This window comes from Sphaerodactylus townsendi, linkage group LG04 (genome assembly GCF_021028975.2).
Source record: "Sphaerodactylus townsendi isolate TG3544 linkage group LG04, MPM_Stown_v2.3, whole genome shotgun sequence".
In the NCBI taxonomy this organism is placed as follows: Eukaryota; Metazoa; Chordata; class Lepidosauria; order Squamata; family Sphaerodactylidae; genus Sphaerodactylus; species Sphaerodactylus townsendi.
Genome location: NC_059428.1, coordinates 153,898,822 through 153,908,322, shown reverse-complemented (window position 1 = coordinate 153,908,322; position 9,501 = coordinate 153,898,822).

Genomic DNA, 9,501 nt, shown 5'->3' with positions numbered 1-9,501 from the left:
GCTCCTACACATGGGGCCTGCTGGAAGACCTTGGACTAGTCACAGTTTTCTCAGAACTCTCTCAGCCCAACCTGCCTCACAAAGTGTCTGTTGTAGGGAGGGGAAGGGAAAGGAGTTTGTAAGCCACCTTGAGACTCCATACAAGAGAGAAAAGCGGGGTATAAGTCCAAACTCTTCTCTTTTTCTTCTAAATCTGCACCGCCAATCAAATCTCCAATAGTAAATCAGAAGCCTGGCTGGGCAAAAACCCTACCTGGCTCCACCCCCTTCCTAAAACACCTGAGGGATGCCAAAACAGGTGTCGAGGGACCAGGAGAACCCTCGAACTGCAGCATGCTGGCTTCCCTTGTGCACCATCAATTTGTTTGTGCAAATCAACACAAGTTAATGGGTACTTGAGATTGCTTTAATTTCACAATGTTGTATCGTTTGGAAGGGGAGGCTAGTGATACTATCATGGTAACCGATGTGCCCACAGTTGGTGAGAGAGGGCAATTATATTGCATGCTTTCCTGAAGGAAAGTTACTAAAAAACGGCCACGCTGGTCAACGTCACCAGCTTCGGAAGCCGAGATAAAACTATTTGTATTCAGCTGTTGTATGGATACTTGAGTAGGCTGCCGATGACAGGTGGTTCCTTGGACAAGCCCAGCAAACCAGACAGTCTTGTGTCTCTGTGTGAGTCACTGGGTTGTGCCTCTTCCAAGTTTGTGGCCATCTTCCAATACACCTGCCCCAGGATTGGGAAAAACACACAGTTCGCATCTCTGGCAGAGATGCAGCACAATTACCTGCTCCCAACTGAAAGCGAACGGGAAGCCAAGCCAGAACAGCACATCGCACAGAAGCACAGCAGGCACCCTCCGCGACAGGCAGTAATTTTAGAATCCCGGGAGTATTTCATTTTGGGTTTTTTTTAATGGCTTAGAGCGGATTGGCACATTCTTTATAGCCTTCTTTGAGGTGCCTGTGGCCAATTCAGAAGTAGCGCAACTTTCCAGCTTCATGCACACATTGCTGGTTTCATGCTGGACATGCTCAGGAAAATAATTATCCTAGCCCCCTCTTAATCTCCAAAGCCTCAGGGCAGTGAACATTGGGTTACCCCAGGTCACGTTGACAACAATAACATCCTGTTTTCTTGCTGTGTTTTCATGGACTGTATCTAAACATCACTGCATCTTAACAGCCCTAAGAAGCACGTTTGGTCTAGAGTGACTTGCCCCGAGGTCACTTAATGAGCTTCATATCCAAAGAGGCGCTCCTCGGTCCAAGATTAAGCACAACCCCTTGCAAGACTCACATGAACAAGAAGAGGAGTTTGGATTTATCCCCCGCCTTTCTCTCCTGTAAGGAGACTCAAGGAGGCTTACAAACTCCATTCCCTTCCTCTCCCCCCCAATGGACACCTGGTGAGGAAGGTAGGGCTGAGAGAGTTCCAAAGAACTGTGACTAGCCCAAGGTCACCCAGCAGGAACATAGGAGTGCGGAACATAAGAACAAGCCTGCTGGATCAGACCAGACTCCATCTAGTCCAGGGGTAGGGAACCTGCGGCTCTCCAGATGTTCAGGAACTACAATTCCCATCAGCCCCTACCAGCATGGCCAATTGGCCATGCTGACAGAGGCTGATGGGAATTGTAGTTCCTGAACATCTGGAGAGCCGCAGGTTTCCTACCCCTGATCTAGTCCAACTGTAAAGGATTCAATGGTGTTGATGGTGAAGTAACCTTGAGTGCATTCCACAGCCCGGGCGATGGGCCAGCTTCTTCGGCGGAGACCTTATCTCTGCGCGGGAGATGAGGACACCGTTCCCATGGGAAGCAGGAAGGGGGATAGTGAATGGTGTTATAACCTGTGCTTCTGGCGGGAAGTGTCATTCCTGTTACCGCGTGTACTTGAGCTTAAGATGTCTTAATAAACGGACTTTTACACTCAAAAAGCCTTTTATTTCTGCTTCTATGGAATTCCTTACATTGTGGCAGGAATCCCCAATCCATCTATTTTACTAGTGCAGCGGACCTCTAGTGTCTCGACATGGAGAGGTTGAATATTACTGCGGCAGGTGCGGTAGCCCCCCAAGAGGGCTCCGACCTTCCCCTTCTGGATCTAGAGCAACCGGCAGGAGAACGGGCCTCGCTGGTGGTTTCTTTCCCGCCCTCGTGATCAGCACGAAGTCTTCCTTTACTCCGTTGGAACGAGGGACGGACGACGACCATGGGGACTTACATGAGTCGCTTAGGCGCTTGTCTATGGATCGAAGCCTGTGGATCGGATCTCTACCCGTTGCGGTGGATTACAAACCTCAGATGCAACCTGTCATGGAGGAGACGGGCCTGACCACCTTTCATGCGGCAACCCAGGAATCCATTGAACGGTTCCTGGACTCAGATTTTGGTGATGCTCCCAAGGAACCACCGCGGCACAGCACTGGGGCCCGGCCCAAAGGACACCGGACTAAACCTGGAATTGGGAGGGTATCCGTATCGGCTTCCCAATCGACCCCTGATCCCGGGCCAGCGACCGCACCTGAGGTGCCTCGGGGAGCCACCGGTGGCTACGGCGGCTACGGTGTCTCCGATGTCTCGCTTCCAGACGCACGAAGAGTCCGAAGAAAGCCTGCACTCCCAGCCGATCTGTTCCTCTCCCATCGAAGGAGACTTGGGATGAGGAAGGGCTTAGATGCCCAAGAAGCATGGACCCGTGAACGCCAGCTATGGAGGAGGGAACGGCACAGTTGCAGCAAGAGCTAAAACCTGCAGAGGGACCGGAACGGCAACGCAAAGAAGTCCAGCTCGAGTTGGATCGTACAAAGACGCCGCTCCAAAGACAATATGCCCAGAATCTGTCAGTCCATGATAAAGTTCTGGAACACTCCAGACTGGGATTTTACAATGGCAACGCGAAAGCTGCTTCAGGCCCTGCGCACGCAAAGTGAGCTCACTGAAGCCCTTAAACGGGACGAACTGGCTAAATTGGAACGAAAGCTGCTTTGCATGCGCACCAGGATGCTTTAACCCGCAAGGAGAGGGAGCTGGCTGGCGCTGGAGAGGGAGCTAAGGAGGCAGCAGACCAGGCAGCCCTGTTGGAGTCTATGCTGTTACTGATCACGCCGGTGCCAGGGGCCACGCATCTGGGTCCTGCCACCCAAACGCCAGCGGCACCGCCAGCATTCCGCCCCCCCCCGCATAACAGCTGCCTGCCCAACCTGCTCAACTCCACGCAACCACCGCCCCAGCAGGCTTAAGAGCCGTTGAACGGGCTACTATCGCCCCCCGATACCAGCCCGCTTTGATGGGACCGCCTCCAAACTTCCTACTTCATTTTGCAACTCAATGCCCACTTGGAAGACTCACGATGATTTATACCGGTCTGAAAAAAATACGGGACATCGGCTCAGTCCGGGATGGGGCAGCAGCCGACTGGTTCGTGACTCTTTTGGATTTGCAGGATGAAGACTCTCGCACGGTGCCCGCATTCCTCCAAGCCTTAAGAGCGCGCTTCCAAGATCCAGGCCGAGAATGAAGCTATCCGACCATCAAAACTATCCAGCAAGGCAACCGCCTCGCTTTCAGAATTTGCACGGAATTTCGTGCGGCGGCTGCTCGACTGAGTGGCCTGAACGCATGAAATGCGAATACTTCTCGGATGCTGTGGACGGCAAGCTGCGTGAAACGGTGTTTTTAATTCGGGTTCCTCGCACTATTGCAGATTGGATCCAGTTAGTCCCAAGTGGCTGCCTCGCTTGGAATACGCTGCCGGAGGCCGCCCACGCCCAAAACTCCACTCCTGTGTCCACTCGCCAAGCCCAGCCGCCTCTACTCGAAACCACTTTCTGAACGCCGCCGCCGACTGGGATTGTGGGTTCTTTACCGCGGAGGGCCAGGTCATCTAGCCGCCAACTGTCCCAAGAAACAAAACCAACCGCTTCCAGCTCCGCGACTCCATCTGCCAAGCCACCACGCAGATCACCGCCCGACGGGCTCGCCCAAAGCAGTCATCAAGGGCACTCCAGAGGAAGGGGAAGCAGCTGTTTGCCTTTCATCAGCCCCCACGGACATGGGCCCGAATTCCTGACGCCGTGAGTGAAGGCAGCGCCCTATTACTGTCCAAGCATTTCTGGCCAACCCCGCCAAACACACTCGCATTATAGCCTCGGCCCTTGTGGATTCTGGCTGCTCCCCACTGCTTAATGCGGCCCCAGGTAGCAGAGGAGCTAGGTCTGGACCAAATTCCCCTGGCTAAGCCCATACCATTCACCCAAATGGACGGCAGCCCCCTCGGGAACGAAGGACCGCCCAGTACAAAACACAGCCGGTTCTCTACTGCATCATTGGGAGAAAATTAGTTTTATTTTGGCGCCAGTGGCCAAACATTCCATAGTTTTGGGCATGCCTTGGTTATTGTTACATGAACCAAAGTTCATTTGGAAAGAACGGATCTTAGAATTCACTGACCCTCCCATGGTGAACACATGAATTGGGGAAACCCAACTTCTCCTGACACACTTCCCTCTCTGCTTTCTTTTTCCAGCGATTGCTCCCGACTCTATTGGCATCCCACTCATGTGCATCATGATCTAGCCAGAGTTTTTCAGGAGCAAGAATGCGATCAGTTGCCACCCCACAGAGACACTGACTGCAAAATTGTTATACAACCAGGGCGAACTACCCAAAGGTAGAATCTACCGCGATGAGTCCCAATGAGGAGAAGGAGCTTCGTCTTCTTGGACAAGAACCTTGCTCGCGGGTTCATACGGCGGGCTACCAAACACACACACGCTGCTCCCGCTTTTGTTTGTAAAAAAGAAAGATGGGTCTTACGGCTTTGCACAGATTATCGAGGTCTCAATGCAGTCTCCCTGTCCAATAAATATCCTTTGCCTTTGATCAAGGACCTTTAGATGCACTCGCAAAGGGCTTATTTTCACTAAACTGGACTTGAGAGAAGCTTACTACAGAGTCAGAATTGCTGAGGCTATGAACACTTGATCATGCTTAACACAAAGTTTGGACAGTTTGAATACTTAATAATGCCATTCGTTGGCCCCCGGGCTTTTATGGCCCTCATTAACGGTTCTCCATGATTTGTTGTACAAGGGAGTTGTGGTATACTTTAGATGACGCTTTTAATTTACTCTCAAACCATAGAAGAGCATGAAACATTGGTTCGAAGTATTGAAACGCTTGCTCGACAACTCTCTCTTTGCCAAACTCTCCAAATGCTGTTTTCACCGGACCTCCATTGACTATTTGGGTTACCGATCTCGCCGAGGGCTTGAAAATGGACCCTGCTAAAATTGACGCAGTCCTCCATTGGCCTGCCCCCACCAACCGCAAGGAACTCCAATCTTTTCTTGGTTTTGCTAATTTCTATCGTGACTTTATACCCCAATTCGCTGAACTAACTCTCCCTCTCACAGACCTCTTACGCACTAAGGGTAAGGATCCACTGTCCGCCAAGCCCGGCCCCTTTCCTGGTCTGAGGAGTGTCAAACAGCCTTTCAACTCTTAAAGTTCATGCTATCACATCGAACCTATCCTAAAGCATCCTGACCCAGATCTCCCGTTTGTGGTTCACGTGGATGCCTCGGACAAAGCACTTGGGGCAGCCCTGTTGCAGAAAAAAAATAAAGATGGTAGGCTGGTTCCGTGGTGCTTATTTGTCTAAGAAATTCTCTGGTGCTGAACTCAACTGGACTGTGGGAGATAAGGAGACCGCGGCCATCAAAGTAGCACTCTACACTTGGCGCCAATGGCTGGAGGGGGCGAGACACCCCTTTCAAGTTTGGTCGGATCATAAAACCTGGCAGCTCTTCCACCCTCAAGATGTCCGCAAAACAACTTCACAATGATTTCTTTTCTCGCTTTACGGTCCATTTTTTCCCTGGGAAAACCAATAAACTAGCTGACGCAATTGGGAGTGGGGGTGGAGTTGCCTTAATGACATTCCACGCACTGTTCTTTCCCCCTCCCAGTTGGGTTGGCTGTCACCGATCTCAAACGATCACTCCTCCTCCACCCCCCATTCCTACTCCTCCTTTCCTGCGCGGGAACTCGAGAGGCGGGCTACACGAGCCTCCAGCGGAAGAAAGTGACTCCCACTTTAGAGAATGGAGTTTACGGAGGGGGGGGGAATGTTGGCACGTCGCCTCCCTCCGCAAGCAGGTTCTTGAAGCTTGCCACCATGCCGCTGGACATTTTGGCTTTTTGAACTCTACATTTAGCCCACCGGCAGTTCTGGTGGCGCGCAATGCGCAAAGACATTGAGGCATACACTAAGGGCTGCTCGGCTTGTGCAGAAGCCAAAACTATCTCCGGAAAGCCCCATGGGCTATTGAAACCTCTCCCGGTGGCCTCCCGCCCTTGGGAAGTCATCTCCATGGATTTTATTACAGATTTGCCTCGAAAGTCATGGCAACACGGTTTTGTGGGTGGTGGTAGATTTATTTTCTAAACAAGCCCATTTTATTCCATGTGCTTCCATCCCTCCGCCTCCTAAGTTGGCACGGCTGTTTATTCAACATGTTTACCGCCTCCATTCCGCCTTCAAGTAAGGTGGTCTCCACCGGCCCCAATTCATCTCAAAGTTCTGGAAAGCGCTTTTGGGCCGCCGCCTTCTACCACGCCTTCAAAGTGACGGCGAGACGGAGAGAACGAACAGAACCTTATAGCAGTATTTACGTTGTTACACCAACTACCACCAAGACAATTGGTGCGAAGCTTATTCCGCTGGGAGTACGCCTACAACAATGCGGTCCATAGCAGTACAAAGAAAACTCCCTTTGAAGTTGTGTCTGGTCGCTCCTTCCCGCCGTTGCCACAACTGCCCGCGGCGGCTTTGGACCCCCCAGAGTTTCAACAATGGATTTCATCCCTAGCCGAGGGATGGAAAACGGTCCAGACCGCTTTACAACAAGCGAAGGACTCCCAAAAACTGTAAGGATAAACACCGCTCGGATTTTCCTCTGCGTGTGGGCTCTTGGGTGTATTTATCTACAAAAAATCTCAGAGACGTGCATAAATATTCCAAACTTGGCAAAAGATTTGTGGGACCTTTTCAGATTACTAAAGTGATTAATGATGTCACTGCCCGCTTAGATTTGCCTAACTCTCTTAGTAACATTCATCCTGTCTTCCATTCCAGCTTGCTCAAGGAGGTTCCCGCTTCCGATGCCTGGCACCGCCCGCCGGAGAGGCCCACACCGACCATGATTGCTGGTCGCAAGCACTACGAAATCGACGCTCTCCTGGGACTCTCGCTTTAATCGCAAACGCCAATATTTAGTCTCTTGGGTGGGATATTCCTCTGGGTATAATCAATGGGTTTATTCCGGAAAAATATTGAAGTCTCCCCACCTTATTTCTGCTTTCCAATCACTTCTTCCGCATAAACCTGGAGGGGTCTTATGGAGGCATGACCAATGGTGTTGATGGTGAAGTAACCTTGAGTGCATTCCACAGCCCGGGCGATGGGCCAGCTTCGGCGGAGACCTTATCTCTGCGCGGGAGATGAGGACACCGTTCCCATGGGAAGCAGGAAGGGGGGATGGGGTGAATGGTGTTATAACCTGTGCTTCTGGCGGGAAGTGTCATTCCTGCCACTGCGTGTACTTGAGCTTTCTAAGATGTCTTAATAAACGGACTTTTACACTCAAAAAGCCTTTTATTTCTGCTTCTATGGAATTCCTTACACCAACACTCTGCTACTTGCAGTGGCCCAGCAGGTGCCTTTGGGAGCTCACATTCAGAATGTGAAAGCAATGGCCTGCTGCTGCTGCTGCTCCTGAGCACCTGGTCTGCTAAGGCATTTGCCATCTCAGATCAAGGAGGATCAAGACTGGTAGCCAGAGATCGACTTCTCCTCCAAAAATCTGTCCAAGCCCCTTTGAAAGCTATCCAGGCTAGTGGCCGTCACCACCTCCTGCGGCAGCATATTCCAAACACCAATTACACGCTGTGTGAAAAAATGTTTCCTTTTATTAGTCCTAATTCTTCCCCCCAGCATTTTCAATGTATGCCCCCTGGAAATACATCTGATTCACCAGATAAGGTGGAGGAGTGGGGAATCAAACCCGGTTCTCCAGATTAGAATCCACCTGCTCTTAACCACTGCACCACGCTGGCGCACACCAACTCATAGTATGAAAAGGAACCAAGGATCCTTCCAACACAAGTTACACTGAAGTGCAGAAATCCCCAATCTTTCTTCCCCCAGTTCCCCCACCCAGTGTCTTCTCAAAGCTCAGTTACAAAATTGCATCAGATGTGGCAAGACAGTTTTTTTGGTAGGGAAGTCTGCTCAGCTTGGAAGGGAACAAGGACGCTTCCGAAAGGCCAGGCCCAGGTTCTGGTAATAGGCTTCGTGAGTCATAATGCTGTCAGCCTTTGTAAACTGTCCAGAATCCACCCCTCCCAGAATCCACTGCATTGAGAACTATTGGCCCACAGTCACCCAGCCAGATTTCAGGAAAAAACGGATCCAAACTTGGATCTCCCAAATGAAGAAGAGTTTGGATTTATATCCCCCCTTTCTCTCCTGTAGGAGACTCAAAGGGGCTTACAAACTCCTTTCCCTTCCACCCTCACAACAGACACCTTGTGAGGCAGGTGGGGCAGAGAGAGCTCAGAAGAACTGTGACTAGCCCAAGGTCACGCAGCTGGTGTGTGTGGGAGTGCACAGGCTAATCTGAATTCCCCAGATAAGCCTCCACAGATCCAGCGGCAGAGCGGGGAATCAAACCTGGTTCCTCCAGATTAGAGTACACCTGCTCTCAACCATTATGCCACTGCTGTTCCAATGAGTCCAGCAGTCCAATCGTTACATCACCATGGAGAGTATTGGGTGCAGAAACTAATCCCAACTTTTTCAAAATGTCCCGCCTGCGCAATATCACCATATCTTGTGGGGCTGGGTCTTCCAATGTTTTCTCACCAACAACATAATTACTGGCAGCTAGTGGTAACTGGGCAACTGTCAATATTCAGTTGCTTAAAAAGGACAAAGAATCCAGGGGAATGAAAAGTCTTGTGGCAATATAAAAACAAGCTATTTATCACCACAACTGTGGGCTTGAGATCACTCTTGTCAATGGCAATGAAAGTGCCAAAAAAAATCCAGTTGCTCTGGAGAATAAACTTCCTGCTAGTTGTATGAAGAAATTGCAACATCTGTTAGGAAAGGCTACTAGAGAGCATTTTGAAAGAATTGGGTGGAGGACTTAGTCACATGAGCAGTCCTTCCTCAACACTATTTTAGCACAGAAACAAAACCTCGGGTGGAAAGGAGGATTCTCCACAACGAAATGAATGAGCATGATACAACAGCCAAGAAAGCCAATGCAATTCTGGGCTGTATGAATAGGGGCATACTGTCTAGATCGAGGGAAGCAATTGTACCACTCTACTCTGCATTGGTCAGACCTCACCTAGAGTACTGTGTTCAGTTCTGGGCACCGCAGTTGAAAAAGGATATTGACAAGCTGGAACGGGTCCAGAGGAG